This window comes from Schistocerca americana, chromosome 4 (assembly GCF_021461395.2).
Source record: "Schistocerca americana isolate TAMUIC-IGC-003095 chromosome 4, iqSchAmer2.1, whole genome shotgun sequence".
NCBI classification, from domain to species: domain Eukaryota; kingdom Metazoa; phylum Arthropoda; class Insecta; order Orthoptera; family Acrididae; genus Schistocerca; species Schistocerca americana.
The window spans coordinates 391933674-391952071 of record NC_060122.1 but is presented as its reverse complement, the minus strand read 5'-3'; positions in this window follow the sequence as shown (position 1 = coordinate 391952071).

Below are 18398 nucleotides of genomic sequence, written 5' to 3'. Positions count from 1 at the left end.
GAGTGCTATCTTCTGTGAATCCAGACAATCACACCGATGTGTGGAATTTTACGTCACGAAGGCTTGAGATTGTGCATTTTGTCGAATCGCTTATCCAACAGACTGCATTTTCCACTTGTGTTTGTGGATACTGAAGAGTATGTAGAGGATATTACATTTGGTACTTGGCGCTAAAGTGTTTCACAGGAGAAAATGTTCAGAAATATACGATCTTTTGGTAAAAGGAAGTGATCTGATCAGAGGATACAATGTCCTGCCTTTAAAGTCTGTTTCCGGGACGATGTTAGAAAGACTAGATGACAAGCTGATGTTATTACATGCAGCTATGAAATATGCAAAAGGGGTTAATACAAACTGAAGTAATTAGAACTTGTAGTTATTTAGCAACTACGTCGTGTGACATAGTCGAAATCGTTTTCTGTTTTAGTTCAGTTGGCGTGTATAGAATGTCGTAATAATAATGAGTCCCATCTCACTGTGCTTCTTCATTCACAAACTAATAAGTGCTGTTAAACATGTTACATAGTGCATGTGTGACCAGAATGTAAGATACGGTTATTATTTAACTATCTGTATATCTCAATTCCCCGTTTTACAAATTCCTACTTTCTGCTGTACACCATTCTTTTAAAGTCCTGGCGGAAATAAGAGTAGAACATTCGTTATGGTAGTTAACTGGTGAATCATCCTTGGATGCCGCTTCCTTTTTTTTTCAGTTGGCGTATCGCTCCAACTGCATCCAACCAAGTTTGATTAGTACCAATATTAAATTAACAGTTTTTCTACTATTCAGTTTTTGAAAGTGTACTATAATAGCTGGCGAAGAGTTCTCGGGCTTCCAGCCGGGTGGCGGTGTCTTCAAACAGCGACGTTTCGACGAGTGACATACTCATCATCTTCTGGCGAAGTGCCGAGACTTTGCGGATGCCGGTCCCTTTATACCTGCGGTGTGCCCCCCACCACCTGGCCGCGGGAGGCTGGGTCCAGAGGAGCCGGCGGGCGAGGTGGAGGGGGAAGCGGGTGCGCCGTTCGTGTCTCCGTCAGAGCATTCTGATTGCGTCTCGTGAGCTGGACGGTTCTTGTTGCGTTCCTGGCGTATTGCGGCTAATGCTGGATTCCAGGCCGCGCTCAGTTGATAGCCTTCGTCCCTGTTCACAAGGTTCTCGTGGACCCGTATTTCTATTGATTCTTTAATGACGCTATCCCAATAGCTCCCGGCTCGGCATAGCACCCTGGTGTTTTCGAAGTCAAAGGTGTGGTTTTCTTTGATGCTATGTTCAGCTATAGCAGATTTCTCTATCTGTCCAAGTCGAACATGCCTGATGTGTTCCTCGCACCTTTTTGAGATGCAGCGCTGCGTTTGACCAATGTACTGCACACCACATTCGCAGGCAATGTTGTATATACCAGGTGTGTTTAGTTTGAGTGGGTCTTTAGCTGAGCCCAGCAGCTCTTTCGTCTTCGGCGGTGGTCGGAAGACGGTATTTATGTTAGATTTTCTTAATAGCCTCCAGATTTTGGCTGATGTGGGGCCCAAATATGGAAGAAAGGCGAGTCTCTTGTTAACTTCCTCTTCCTCTTCCTGAACTTTGTCTGCCTGTCTCCTCTTGAAGGCCCTGCCAATCTGTGTTTCACTGTACCCGTTTTTCCGAAATACCTCTCTTAGGTAGTGTAATTCGTCTGAGAGGCTTTCTTTGTCACAAATGACGTGCGCCCTATGCACCAAGGTGGTCAGTACTGACTGGCGTTGCGCCGGATGGTGGCAGCTGGTTGCATGGAGGTACAGGTCTGTGTGTGTCTTTTTTCTATATACTGAATGGCCCAGCGTGCCATCCGCTTTCTTCCTGATCAGTATGTCCAGGAATGGAATACAGCCATTCTCTTCTACTTCCATCGTGAAGGTTATATTCTCATGTATGCCGTTTAGGTGGTCCATAAACTCCTCCAGTGCCTGCCTAACATGCTGCCAAATCACGAAAGTGTCGTCCACATAGCGGAAGAAGTGCCTGGGTTTACGGTGAGCAGTTTGTAGTGCCACCTCCTCAAAGTGTTCCATATAAAGATTCGCGATCCCTGGAGCAAGGGGAGATCCCATGGCCACTCCATCCACTTGTTCATAATGCTCTTCATTGCACTTGAAGTAGATTTGGCAGCATGGCAGGCAGGCACTGGAGGAGTTTATGGACCACCTAAACGGCATACATGAGAATATAACCTTCACGATGGAAGTAGAAGAGAATGGCTGTATTCCATTCCTGGACATACTGATCAGGAAGAAAGCGGATGGCACGCTGGCCCATTCAGTATATAGAAAAAAGACACACACAGACCTGTACCTCCATGCAACCAGCTGCCACCATCCGGCGCAACGCCAGTCAGTACTGACCACCTTGGTGCATAGGGCGTCTTCCGACCACCGCGGAACACTAAAGAGCTGCTGGGCTCAGCTAAAGACCCACTCAAACTAAACACACCTGGTATATACAACATTGCCTGCGAATGTGGTGTGCAGTACATTGGTCAAACGCAGCGCTGCATCTCAAAAAGGTGCGAGGAACACATCAGGCATGTTCGACTTGGACAGATAGAGAAATCTGCTATAGCTGAACATAGCATCAAAGAAAACCACACCTTTGACTTCGAAAACACCAGGGTGCTATGCCGAGCCGGGAGCTATTGGGATAGCGTCATTAAAGAATCAATAGAAATACGGGTCCACGAGAACCTTGTGAACAGGGACGAAGGCTATCAACTGAGCGCGGCCTGGAATCCAGCATTAGCCGCAATACGCCAGGAACGCAACAAGAACCGTCCAGCTCACGAGACGCAATCAGAATGCTCTGACGGAGACACGAACGGCGCACCCGCTTCCCCCTCCACCTCGCCCGCCGGCTCCTCTGGACCCAGCCTCCCGCGGCCAGGTGGTGGGGGGCACACCGCAGGTATAAAGGGACCGGCATCTGGAAAGTCTCGGCACTTCGCCAGAAGATGATGAGTATGTCACTCGTCGAAACGCCGCTGTTTGAAGACACCGCCACCCGGCTGGAAGCCCGAGAACTCTTCGCCAGCTGTATACGCCGGGAAAGCATACACTCACATGTACTATAATAGCTGTGTCAAACTGGAGCGTCCAATCATCCCTCTACGAGAGTTCCGTGGAACTTCGCATTGCACAGGATTTGTCTGTTTTGAGCGATATACCGATTGTTAAGTTCTCTATGTTATAATTTTTCTGAAACTACTAATGGAAGCTGGAAGAGTGAAGCGCCGTTGAATTCGTCTCTTTTAGAACTAGGATACTAGCAGCAGAAATCACTGTACGTAAATTGGTAAAAGCGACTGTAGGTCATGTAGTGAGGACTTTTTCACAATTAATTCAGATGTACACAAAGTTACGGTATCTTAAACGGTTCAATAAATATTCTAGGTGAACAGTATAGCGGAATCAGTCTGTCTATAGGGCATATATTACCGCTTATGACGATAAGATGTTATTTCCCACCTGACCTGGATCCCTTGGTAGATATACACTCCTGGAAATGGAAAAAAGAACACATTGACACCGGTGTGTCAGACCCACCATACTTGCTCCGGACACTGCGAGAGGGCTGTACAAGCAATGATCACACGCACGGCACAGCGGACACACCAGGAACCGCGGTGTTGGCCGTCGAATGGCGCTAGCTGCGCAGCATTTGTGCACCGCCGCCGTCAGTGTCAGCCAGTTTGCCGTGGCATACGGAGCTCCATCGCAGTCTTTAACACTGGTAGCATGCCGCGACAGCGTGGACGTGAACCGTATGTGCAGCTGACGGACTTTGAGCGAGGGCGTATAGTGGGCATGCGGGAGGCCGGGTGGACGTACCGCCGAATTGCTCAACACGTGGGGCGTGAGGTCTCCACAGTACATCGATGTTGTCGCCAGTGGTCGGCGGAAGGTGCACGTGCCCGTCGACCTGGGACCGGACCGCAGCGACGCACGGATGCACGCCAAGACCGTAGGATCCTACGCAGTGCCGTAGGGGACCGCACCGCCACTTCCCAGCAAATTAGGGACACTGTTGCTCCTGGGGTATCAGCGAGGACCATTCGCAACCGTCTCCATGAAGCTGGGCTACGGTCCCGCACACCGTTAGGCCGTCTTCCGCTCACGCCCCAACATCGTGCAGCCCGCCTCCAGTGGTGTCGCGACAGGCGTGAATGGAGGGACGAATGGAGGCGTGTCGTCTTCAGCGATGAGAGTCGCTTCTGCCTTGGTGCCAATGATGGTCGTATGCGTGTTTGGTGCCGTGCAGGTGAGCGCCACAATCAGGACTGCATACGACCGAGGCACACAGGGCCAACACCCGGCATCATGGTGTGGGGAGCGATCTCCTACACTGGCTGTACACCACTAGTGATCGTCGAGGGGACACTGAATAGTGCACGGTACATCCAAACCGTCATCGAACCCATCGTTCTACCATTCCTAGACCGGCGAGGGAACTTGCTGTTCCAACAGGACAATGCACGTCCGCATGTATCCCGTGCCACCCAACGTGCTCTAGAAGGTGTAAGTCAACTACCCTGGCCAGCAAGATCTCCGGATCTGTCCCCCATTGAGCATGTTTGGGACTGGATGAAGCGTCGTCTCACGCGGTCTGCACGTCCAGCACGAACGCTGGTCCAACTGAGGCGCCAGGTGGAAATGGCATGGCAAGCCGTTCCACAGGACTACATCCAGCATCTCTACGATCGTCTCCATGGGAGAATAGCAGCCTGCATTGCTGCGAAAGGTGGATATACACTGTACTAGTGCCGACATTGTGTATGCTCTGTTGCCTGTGTCTATGTGCCTGTGGTTCTGTCAGTGTGATCATGTGATGTATCTGACCCCAGGAATGTGTCAATAAAGTTTCCCCTTCCTGGGGCAATGAATTCACGGTGTTCTTATTTCAATTTCCAGGAGTGTATTTTTCCTTTTACTTTTACTTCCTTTCTGCATGAATTGAATCCCTTTCCTCGTAGTGTAAAACTGGCTGTGTTAGGCAAAGTGAATAAGCCTAACCAAAACTACAAATCAAATCTTTTCCTAAGGAACGATCAACTGGAAATAAGACCCTATCTATACGAAGGAAAAAAATACATTTTACTTATTGCAGCTTACGTGAGTGTGCTTCATGGTTGCTAAGCTTGATTATTCCAAGGACTGCATAAAGAATTTCAACAATGTGCGGTGTACGGTTCAATGTTGAGAGCCGTCTGAATTGGTCAGTGCGTCGACTGAAATTGAAAATGGAGGAAACCGCGTTCTTGCTGTTGTTAAACATTTTTATTTTAAGAGTTGGACTGCCTCACAAATTAAAACAGAATCGGATGAAGTTCACGCGGACTATGGTACATCATTGAAGTGCATTCATTTTTGGATTAATGAATTTAAACGTGGTTTGGACAATCACCGAAGACGAAACACGCTCCGACCGTCCAATTGAGTTTACCACTGAGAGAACCATTGATAATATCTTTGATATGGAAATGCAAGACTGCCGAATAAAAATTCTTGCGATTATTGAGACTGTAGGCATCTCAACCGAGCGAGTGCATAATATCCTGCACGGAGAATTGGCTGCGAAGAAGTTGTGTGCGAGATGGGTGCGCAGTTGCTCACAGTCGACCAAAACCACATGACTGTTGATGAAACCTGGATCAACTACTGCACACCAGAGTCAAAACGGTCGTCAAATCAATTGGCAAAGGTTGGTGAAAGTGCAGTGAAGAAGGCAAAGGCCATTTTCTCATCTGGTAAAGTGGTGGCTACTGCTTTTTGGGTTTTCCAATCCTCATCGATTACTCGGAGGAGAGCAGAACCATAACTGGACGCTATTATGTTTCGTTGTTGGATCGCTTCAAACTTGGGTTGGCACAAAATAGTGCTCTTTTACCATAATAATTTATCATCACACACACCAGTGATAACAATGGCGAAAACGCATGAATTTGGCTTTCAATTGGTTCCTCATCCATCTTATTTACCAGTCATAGCCCCAAATGACTTCTTGCTGTTCACTAACTTGAAATTTTTGGGTTGCTGGCGAGAAATTTTCATCATATGAGGAAATGATAGTGGCAGTTAACGATAGCAGAGTTTGAGAGAACGTATTTTTTCGATAGGTGAAAAAGCCGGAGGGTCCCTCAAAGGAGACGAAACCAACGTCTTTCTCGCTTGTTTATCAGACTTATCAAATCACACTTCAATACTGTCTCGTAAGTAAGCAAAACTCTCACAATACACAAACTAAGTCCCATTCTGAACTATAGCGTAGCATAAAGGCGAACATTCAAGTGCCATCCGTTGCGTCATCCGTGATAGATCGACATTCCAGTGGACCAGACCAGTGAACCTAGGCGATGATCATGTTTACAAACGTTGAGACGCCAGCGCAACGGGTTGTGTCCTTTGCAACATTAGTTGCTCCAAGTATCACTCCACTAATGACATTAGCACTTGCATCACTCAGACTTTCACTTTCACTTGCACTAGATGTATAATATTCTCGTAGCCTGTTTAGTGGTCGCCTAGACGTCTGAAGAAATATTTACGGTACAGCTAATGCGAAATTATAACTGCACTGCTATTTACAATTCCACAGACTCTAGCACTTCTATTATTACATTTAAAGGATATTATTGTATCGTATCTGGTCCGATTTGATTGTTCAGCACATAATAGAACACTGTATGATGTGGTGAGATTTTGTGCCTTTATACCTAATAAAAAGTTTAAGCTCTTAGTAACACTCTAAAAGTGAGCGCTTGGCTATGTTGGTTCCATTTTAAACGTTTTAGGAGGGCAGGCATTCCGTTCAAGGCAGTATTGTCAGTCTTCTCGTAAAAACCTCAAAAGACTCAGAAGTCAGATATGCCGTAATCAGCCCACTGCCAAGGCACTACAGATGATTTAGAGATCGGTTGATTGCAAGTCATCCAGTTACATCATTGTGGGAAAATATTCATTCCGTACGTACGTATTCGTCCCTGTCCACATTCGATCCTAACGACACCGAAATGTGTTGGCCGCCCCAGTTTGAAGGTGAGTTGTGTCTCGACTCGATGACGAATCATATTAGCCTATTTTGTATATTTGGCAAAATTCTGTGAAACTCATCTACTCACAGAGTATGATTACCAGCCAGTCTATCGGGAATTCATTTTCTAGTGACTTGATTAGGCTACCCTCCCTCCCTCACTGTTTTCCTAATTAAGAACTATAATTCAGATGGTTCAAATGGCTCTGAGCACTATGGGACTTAACTTCTAAGGTCATCAGTCCCCTAGAACTTAGAACTACGAGTACTTAAACCTAACTAACCTAAGGACATCACACACATCCATGCCCGAGGCAGGATTCGAACCTGCAACCGATGCGGTCACGCGGTTCCAGACTATAGCGCCTTTAACCGCTTGGCCACACCGGCCGGCAAGAACTACAATTAATTGGATCGTTAGCAGTATCCAGGTGTGTGTTAATAATGATTAGTGGTCACAGGGCTGCTTAATCAAGAAAAATCGTTGTTCGGAGAGCAAAAACTAACCGAATAAGCATGAACGATTTTATTTTATGGTAAGAATACAGTTTAATTAAATGACATAGCTGACTTTGAGCATCATTTAAGAGAGAAGAGATAGGTCGTGATCTACGTTTACAGTGTCTATGCAGCATGGAAATCTAAAGATATCTACTGTCATTTTCAACAACATCCACAAACATTATGAAATACTTTCGATACAGAACAAAAAATGTAGTTTTATGTAAATACAGTAGAAGTTTTTTTAAATTTGCATCCTGGTAATGTAATGTTTATTATGCTTTTTATGCGTCCAAATTAAATAATTGATCTTCAAAACTATAACTGCTTAAATGACAGTTTGAAAGTTTATTGTTTTGAATCAGGTCACAGCATATACGGACGCTTGCGATTGCTGTCCTAAATATTGGTTGAAGAGCAATATTTATCTCACATCATTGGTTTCCTCCGTATCCAGAAACACAGCATTCACACTAATCTTTTGTTTTGCAATTTGGAGTTGCACTTCGGTAGCACATCATATTTCAGTAAACGTTTCATTCATATAGCAAGGCCATTCATTCTTATTACAAATTACAATGCGCAACACATTTGAAGGGTCACTTTTCGAAACCTCGCAATTGTCTGTCACTGAGACGCAGTTTGAAGTCTGGCTCAAAGCTGCTGACAAACTCCCTCTGTAATGTTGTAAAAGCATGTCGCCCTGCGACGTCACCCTCGAGCTCGGTTACGCTTCAAACAGCAAGGTGTCGACACGTGGTCAGAGCTCAGAAGTTCATCTGAGGTGTAAGACGGCTTAATGATGTCAGATTAACACTGAATTTCACTACAGTTCTAATCAACGACACCGTGGACGTGTCACACGACGGAAAGTTCGTCAATCCCCTCTTAGCCACATTTCACTTCTTCTTTGTTATGGAAGTCAGGACCGCGACGCGCAGCACTGAGATGACGTGGGACCGAGAGAGGTGGAGCAGTGGTTAGCACATTGTACTCGCGATCGACAGGACGACGGTTCAGATCGGCGACCGGCCATACTGACTTAGGTTTTCTGTGATTACCCTAAATCTCGCCAGGCAAATGTTTGGATGGTTGCTTTGAAAGGGTACGGCCGATTTACTTCCCCCTCTTTGAATCATTTCGAGCTTATGCTCTGTCTCTGATGACCTCGATGTGAAAGCAACGTTAAACCTTGAGCTTTCTTCCTTTTTCTAATCACGCTGATTTACTGTGATGGGTGAGGAAAACATTCCAGCACACCACCACGAAGTGTCGACTCGAAAATTTTTCAGTGAGTGACATAAACGGCGTCGGCGCCACTTCAGTTGGAGCCTTGATTCCCACACATTTCGTGGTCGAAAACGTCAGCTCGCAGTGTGATGAGCAACAGGATGACGTTCTTGATAACCATTCACACTGACGACACAGTCCCCCCCCCCCCAAAAAAAAGAAAACACCTCCATGGTCGATTCAAGCCTTCTCTAAGGACATCGTCGGAACGCTACCCCACTAATCGTGATTGCCCCTCACCTGTTTGGAGTATAGCTAGACCGTAATTTTGACGCTGGCATTCAGGGTGAATCACTGGAGAACGTAAACATCCATTCGATGAAGCTGCACGTGATTCAAAGCAGCAAAGGGAATTTGTGCATTTTCAGCCCTCCTGTTCTCCTGTGGCGTGCCCACGGACCGGGGGTCGAGGGGGACAGGGGGGACGGGGGGGACGGGGGGGTAGGGGGGCATGTCAGGGGGGCATGTCAGGGGGGCTACGGTGCGAAATTGACTTATATATGGATAGAACGACCAAGGGTTGCTGAAACACTTCACATTTTGGCAAGACCCACGCTGCCACCCGCGCTACACATTAACAATGCACCCGTACAGAGACGACCAGTCACCGTATACTAGGCACTTACATGACAGGCATCACTTCTGTAAACCCTCAGTTTTCCTATGAGGCCCAAAGGCTCTGGTTTAGTGACGTGAAGCCACTCAGCTCAGGGCCGTCAAAATAGTTGCCTGTCATGTTGGTACATTTTTTAAAAGGCTCAACACAAGTCTGCAAGTGGCAGACTGATTGGCCTCATAGGGATCGTTCGCCCTTTTATCCACACATGTCAACTCCACGCCTTAAATCCTCCCACCACCTCAATCTTAGTGATCTCGCCACAGGATGGTGCGCAACCGGAGGGTTAGGGAAGCATAAACATCATTTACTGCTTTCGATTACGTTCTGATTTAGTCTAATGCTTTTGAAAGGTGGCGTTCCAGCATGTGTGCCAGGGCAAAAACTGCGGTAGGGCTTCACTTCAAAGGGGTGCGATCACATTCAGTGGGGTTGCAGGCCCACGAGGCCTTTAAAGACGGGTTGATGGCCCAGGAGAGTCGGCTGTGTCAGAGGTTGTCAAGAACATCCTCCTGTTACTCCCTGCACTGAAAACTGTCGTTTTCGATCGTGAAATGGATGGGAATCAATGTATCAAGTAAAGGGATGTTTTCATTGAGGCCCTGTATGTCTCCTCCTGAGGCCCTGTCGTGACGATAGTGAGCGGAAGTGTTTCTGAATTTTTTCCTCGACAACGCTTATGAAAACCGAGTGGGCGTCGTAGTTGAGAACTCCATAGCACAGGCGTCAAAAGTAGGGTGAAATGTGCGTAGGAAGGGTGACTACCATCCTATAGTCTAACACATCCATTGTGGTTTTGAATAGAACTGTAGTGACATCATTAACCTACCTTATACACTCTTGGAAATTGAAATAAGAACACCGTGAATTCATTGTCCCAGGAAGGGGAAACTTTATTGACACATTCCTGGGGTCAGATACATCACATGATCACACTGACAGAACCACAGGCACATAGACACAGGCAACAGAGCATGCACAATGTCGGCACTAGTACAGTGTATATCCACCTTTCGCAGCAATGCAGGCTGCTATTCTCCCATGGAGACGATCGTAGAGATGCTGGATGTAGTCCTGTGGAACGGCTTGCCATGCCATTTCCACCTGGCGCCTCAGTTGGACCAGCGTTCGTGCTCGACGTGCAGACCGCGTGAGACGACGCTTCATCCAGTCCCAAACATGCTCAATGGGGGACAGATCCGGAGATCTTGCTGGCCAGGGTAGTTGACTTACACCTTCTAGAGCACGTTGGGTGGCACGGGACACATGCGGACGTGCATTGTCCTGTTGGACAGCAAGTTCCCTTGCCGGTCTAGGAATGGTAGAACGATGGGTGCGATGACGGTTACGATGTACCGTGCACTATTCAGTATCCCCTCGACGATCACCAGTGGTGTACGGCCAGTGTAGGAGATCGCTCCCCATACCATGATGCCGGGTGTTGGCCCTGTGTGCCTCGGTCGTATGCAGTCCTGATTGTGGCGCTCACCTGCACGGCGCCAAACACGCGTACGACCATCATTGGCACCAAGGCAGAAGCGACTCTCATCGCTGAAGACGACACGTCTCCATTCGTCCCTCCATTCACGCCTGTCGCGACACCACTGGACGCGGGCTGCACGATGTTGGGGCGTGAGCGGAAGACGGCCTAACGGTGTGCGGGACCGTAGCCCAGCTTCATGGAGATGGTTGCGAATGGTCCTCGCCGATACCCCAGGAGCAACAGTGTCCCTAATTTGCTGGGAAGTGGCGGTGCGGTCCCCTACGGCACTGCGTAGCATCCTACGGTCTTGGCGTGCATCCGTGCGTCGCTGCGGTCCGGTCTCAGGTCGACGGGCACGTGCACCTTCCGCCGACCACTGGCGACAACATCGATGTACTGTGGAGACCTCACGCCCCACGTGTTGAGCAATTCGGCGGTACGTCCACCCGGCCTCCCGCATGCCCACTATACGCCCTCGCTCAAAGTCCGTCAACTGCACATACGGTTCACGTCCACGCTGTCGCGGCATGCTACCAGTGTTAAAGACTGCGATGGAGCTCCGTATGCCACGGCAAACTGACTGACACTGACGGCGGCAGTGCACAAATGCTGCGCAGCTAGCGCCATTCGACGGCCAACACCGCTGTTCCTGGTGTGTCCGCTGTGCCGTGCGTGTGATCATTGCTTGTACAGCCCTCTCGCAGTGTCCGGAGCAAGTATGGTGGGTCTGACACACCGGTGACAATGTGTTCTTTTTTCCATTTCCAGGAGTGTACATCGCATGAACTTCAGGTCTCTCACCTCGTCTTCGCAGGCGTCGACTGCTTGCTGTCCGAGGCGGTGCCAAATCCTTGGGTGAAGTCGGAGGGCTGTATGCTTTCGCCACATTACAGTGTACAGTGTACAGTGCAGAGTGCTTTAAACGTAGGCTTGTGATTGTGTTAGCAGTAGGAGAACCATTGCTATGGAAATTAGAAGACAGGGTTTATAACGCAAGATATTATGGACACTGAAACAAAAAGAGCCTGTGATAAACTAGACAAAGATACAATTTTGCGTACTGAGAGCTCCATTAATTCCTGTCACTAAATCGAAATTCTACAGACGATGCCAGAAACTGTTTTATTGTTGTATATACTGAGCTTATACAACATGTTAAAACAACATAATGATGCGGAATACGTCATCATAATGTCTGTTAGACATTTTTACACCGGAAGCAGTGACACTGCTGGGATGTTTTCACATACTTCATTAAGTCTTATGAAAATGCCGAGTCCCTTCTGCCCTTCGCAAATGATTCCTATACCGAACACGTCATAATTGACGCGACAACACACTCAGCACGAATTGGATGATCACCGTGATCATTACCTGCAGTTGCAGTCTGTGAGTGGCACTACCCGTCGTTACAATGTGTGAATTGTTAGGGATTCAGTGGTGATTTCTTCTTACAGGGTCATCTCTTTGTCTTTGTACACGCCTAGATCGACATATACCAAGTTCGCCGGCCAGTGTGGCCGAGCGGTTCTAGGCGCTTCAGTCTGGAACCGCGCGACCGCTACGGTCGCTGGTCCGAATCCTGCCTCTGGCATGGATGTGTGTGATGTCCTTAGGTTAGTTAGGTTTAAGTAGTTCTAAGTTCTAGGGGACTGATGACCTCAGAAGATAAGTCCCATAGTGCTCATTTGATATCAAGTTCCGAACGTATCAGGGCTAAAATACAAGGAGGAAAGGTATTTACAACTTGTTCGTAAATCAAGTTGCAGTTCTAAGAGTCGAGGGACATGAAAGGGAAGCAGAAACTGAGAAGGGAACGTGACAGGGTTGCAGCCTATCCTCGATTTGTACACTGACCAAGCAATAAAGGTAACGAAAGATAAATTTTGAGGGAGGACTGTGATTCGGAGAAGAAATGGAAACTCTGTGGTGGCCGATGACATTGTAACTCTGTCACAGATGTCAAAGGATTTACGAGAGCGATTGAACGGAATGAATGTCTAGACTGCAGTTTACATTAGAGAATTAAAAAATTAAAACATGATGACTTGTTTCGACTGTGTCTGACAACCATTCTTCAGAACGTAAATGCAAGTGAATATGCGCTGAACGGACTCAATAATATACATCATACAAAACATACATTTGTATTAAAGAAAATCTGACTATGATAAAATTGCCGTGAAAAGCATCATCATGGTGGAATCTGTTCGTAAAACGATAAATTTGCGAGAGGCAGGTAAAAAAAAAAGGAGGGGGCGATTTCATACGCAATATTGCATGAGTCATCCATTACATGCATTTGTAAGACAGGTAATACCCTGATTCACGCGATAGTAATCCATCATAGCATATAAAATAGCCGTCGTTACACTATATGTAGGCATTTGTGACAGAAACAAATAGAAACCAACCCAGCAAGACTGAGAAAAAGTTCCACTTTATACATAATGATGAATTACTCTCGTGTCAGTCAGCATATGGAACAGTTTTTAATTCTTGTCGCCAGTGCATAAGGTTTTTTCAGTGTATTAACTGTTTTACAAACGCATCTAATGGATAACTGATGCAGACTTACTCAGGCAACAGCCCCACTGTTTTCTATGTGCCTCTCGCAAGTTTATGGGTTACGACCTAGCTCCCCCTTTATGATGATTTTTACGTCAATATTGTCTTAGACTGGCTTTCTTTAAAGGGAAACGATGTGTCTGTATGATGTTCACTATTGATACTGTTCAAAGCATCTTCAACTTCATTCATAAACTGAACGACCTGAAGATGGTTGTTGTACACAAGCAGAACTAATCTTCATGTTTTAATTGTCTAATGGAAGTTACGATCTATACAGTAATGGTTCTTTTAGTACAATTATTTTTAAATTTTAATAAAATATGAACGTCGACAGAAGTAAAACAAGGGTAATGGAATGTAGTCGAATTAAATCAGGCGATGCTGGTGGAATTCGATTAGGAAATAAAACATTAATTTAGTAGATTAATTTTGCCATTTGGGCAGCAAAGTGATTGATGGTGGTCGAAATTCGTTGGGTATAAAATACAGTCGGTCAATAGATAAAAAGGAACACTTTAATATCGAATATAAACGCAAATGTAAGAAAATTTTCTCTGAAGACATTAATCTGTATTGTAGCCATGTATGGAAGTGAAGAGTGGACTATAAACAGTTCAGACAAGACGAGAGCACAATCTTTTGAAATGTTTTGTTACAGACGAATTCAGAAGATTAGATGGGTAGATGGCGTAATTAAAGAGAAGCTACTGAATGGACTTGGGGAGAAAAGAAAGTTGTGGCACAACTTGACTAAAAGAAGGTGCAGAGTGAAATGAAGGGATGAAGTGGTTTTAACAGCCACTTTCTAAACGTAGAGCAAGTATAGGATTAAATGGTTCAGTTGAAGAAGCTAAACAATAAGTTAAAAAGGTCATTTCACAGAACTTTCTTGAATTAGCACTAACATGCTTCACTGAAATTAATACAATTCCTAAAATCCTAAAACAAAAAGCTCATGTGGCATTGACGGAATTTGAATTAAAAAGATTCTGAAAAGTTGTTCAGACTTAATAAGTAACGTCCTAAGTGATAACTGCAAGGCATCACTGGCGTAGGGGATTTTTCCAGATAAGCTAAAATATGCAATTGTTAAACCACTTCACAATAAAGGCGACAGGACAGATTTAAACAATTTTTATCGCCCAATTTCGATGACACATTTTTCCAAAAACTGGAAAAAGTAATGTACTCAAGAGTAGGCTCACATGTAAGTAGAAACAATTTACTTAATACATGATAGTTTAGCTTACAGAAGTGTTGCTCAACTGATAATGCTGTGTATACATTCACTTGTCAAATAGTAAAGCCTTAAATGATAATACAGGGTGATTCAAAAAGAATACCACAACTTTAAAAATGTGTATTTAATGAAAGAAACATAATATAACCTTCTGTTATACATCATTACAAAGAGTATTTAAAAAGGTTTTTTTTCACTCAAAAACAAGTTCAGAGATGTTCAATATGGCCTCCTCCAGACACTCGAGCAATATCAACCCCATACTCCAACTCGTTCCACACTCTCTGTAGCATATCAGGCGTAACAGTTTGGATAGCTGCTGTTATTTCTCGTTTCAAATCATCAATGGTGGCTGGGAGAGGTGGCCGAAACACCATATCCTTAACATACCCCCATAAGAAAAAATCGCAGGGGGTAAGATCAGGGCTTCTTGGAGGCCAGTGATGAATTGCTCTGTCACTGGCTGCCTGGCGGCCGATCCATCGCCTCGGGTAGTTGACGTTCAGGTTTCATAACTAACCTTTTTCGTAGGACTCTCCATACAGTTGATTGTGGAATTTGCAGCGCTCTGCTAGCTCTGCGAGTCGATTTTCCTGGGCTGCGAACAAATGCTTGCTGGATGCGTGCTACATTTTCATCACTCGTTCTCGGCCGTCCAGAACTTTTCCCTTTGCACAAACACCCATTCTCTGTAAACTGTTTATACCAACGTTTAATACACCACCTATCAGGAGGTTTAACACCATACTTCGTTCGAAATGCACGCTGAACAACTGTCGTCGATTCACTTCTGCCGTACTCTATAACACAAAAAGCTTTCTGTTGAGCGGTCGCCATCTTAGCATCAACTGACGCTGACGCCTAGTCAACAGCGCCTCAAGCGAACAAATGTACAACTAAATGAAACTTTATAGCTCCCTTAATTCGCCGACAGATAGTGCTTAGCTCTGCCTTTTGTCGTTGCAGAGTTTTAAATTCCTAAAGTTGTGGTATTCTTTTTAAATGACCCTGTACATCGCCATTTGGTATTTTTTGTGGTCTTTACAAAGTATTCTCTAGATCATGTTACTGTCTTCGAATAACTCAACTTTTATGGAGCTGATGCCTTTAGGCACTTCTGGTTTGAATCGTACTTAACAGACAGAACGCAAAAGGTTGTGCTCAATAATTCAGTTTCGGAATCATAGAAAATTTTAATGACTGGGAAAAAATATCGCAAAGCGAGTCCCACAGGGTTCACCATTGGCTCAACTTCTATTCCTTGTATATTTGAATGACCTTCTGCTTAACACTCAACAAACAAAATCGGTACTTTTTGCAAGCGATACTAAGGCTATAATAAATGCCATTAGACAGAAAGCAACAGAAGAGTTGGTAAAAGGTATTTTCCAAAGAATTATTAAGTGGTTCTCTGAAAATGGGCATTAATTTTAAAAAAGAAAAACACTATATTCAATTCTCAACAACAAATAGTCATACCAACAATTGATGAAGCAAATGAGCGGGAGTCAGTAATAAGGGTAGAACACTCGAAATTTTTGGGCATAAACATTGATGAAAAAAAGGGAACTTGAACTGGAAGAAGCATATCACCAAGATGATCAAACAGTTAAGTTCATCTGTTACGCTCCTCGTTTTATTGCTAATCTTGGGAACGTACGATTCAACCTCACACCTTATTTTGCGTATTTCCACTCAATAATGTCTTACGGAATAGTTTTCTGGGCAACTGAATGCTTAGAAAGAAAGCATTGTAACACAAAAGCGAGAAGTAAGAATAATGTGTGGAGTTGTCCCGCGGACGTCATGCAGGTACACTGCAAGAGATTGGAGCAACCAAATGACGTAGCTGTGTTGCAAGTCCTCTAAGCGCGCTAAATCCTGTGGTGAACAGTCGTTTGATTATGTACAATGTTTATCGCAAGAGAGCACTAGAGAACGTTGTTGTTTATGGCAGTCAATTCAAATGTAAACTGATATCTTGATACAACAAATACTAAACAACACGTTCTTAGAGATTAAACAGTCCCTTACGCTTGTAAATTAAACTTCATTACAGTACGTGACACTTCAGAAGTCTTGTCATACCCATTAACTGCCGTGATGAGCTCTTGTTCGTCATCTGAATTTACCCCCACTGTAAACAAATCATAACTTCCATTTCCGATTGAGAACTGATTAAGTATAGACGGACGTAAAATATCGAATCTTTCACCAGTATCGGTTTACAAGACTGAATGACCGAAAATGGAAATAAATGACTATACATTTAGCACTGAACAGAGAACCCCATGAAGCTTATATTGCCATTGAGAATGAACCACAAAATGTATGCAATAAAGTGCAACATGCAAGTGTGAAACGTGGTGAAGTAAAGTTGTGGCAATGCAGGGGGAGCAGAAGACAGTACCTATATGAACTGTTAACTAAGCACGATCATATGTCAGGTATTATGTATGTCCAACAATATCTTTATATTGGAACCTAATACGACGATGCAAATGATTTTTGTCTGGGAGGAATTCGAAGCCAGCTCCTTTCGTTATTGTCTTATAGCTACAAATAGACATGAAATTTTATTTTTCTTCGCTAGTAGCGACATGTGCATATGTTCGGGTACAGGTAACACAACGAATAGTTCAGTGCAGCCTGGAACTCCATCGCCCACGCATATCATCGTTGTTGATCGCACATGAATAGGTGTCACCTGTCAGATTCCCTTTCACTAGTAGTTAGGAGCGCACCATTCGTATAGACCTGGAGAAGTTTGGCATCGTGAGGAAACAACGAAATGATGAGACAGTATCATCTCGAAGGGTCAAAATCCAGAGAAAAATTGGAATAGGAATTCGAATACCAGTCCAGTGCCAATGTTTTCAAAATCTCAAGGCCACTTAATATAAGAAATGAAAGTCCAATAGCCTTACATGATGACTTGTTTGTGAAGTAAAATAATATTACTAGTGCAAAGAGAGCTTAGCAGAGACAGAATTTCTGCAAGCAGTGACTTTCACCTCTGACAGCCAAAACTAATCCAAGTCTGTTCCAGTTGGTAGCGAATGGACATGTTTAATGTTGATATGGAACCACAGGACGGCTCTGCATTCTTTACTTGACGTAACTGGAGATGAGCAGGCTATGTTTGTGGCTGTTAAAAACTGCTACCCTTAGTGGGAATCGAACCCACACCTTACCCATTACAAGCCAGCCTCAGTCCAACCAACCACCGAATTTCATGTGCGTTAGCATCACGATCTGTCTTAGTGGGGATGGAGTGCGCGATACCAGATGCTTTGGCATCCATTTGAGCTGTTGTTGTTAACAACATATTGGTGGTCTAAAAGTCAACGTCATGCAGTGCAAACGCAAAGCTGTTACATCAAACACATCCTTTTCCTTTCTTTTTAAGCCTTATTCTGCTAACAGCATCAGACAGAAGGTCAGCGACAGTTTCGTTCATTTTCTAAGCAGCTAGTAAATGAAAAATCTTGTAGAAACTGCTTGCAATGGTGCTCGTGGGTTCTATCATGGTAAGACAAAAAAATCAGCGCCATCAGGCAGCGAACCCTTGATACGACGCAATGGGCATGGGGCCGAAGGTGTCCAATACACTTTTCTATTCTTGAATTAGGA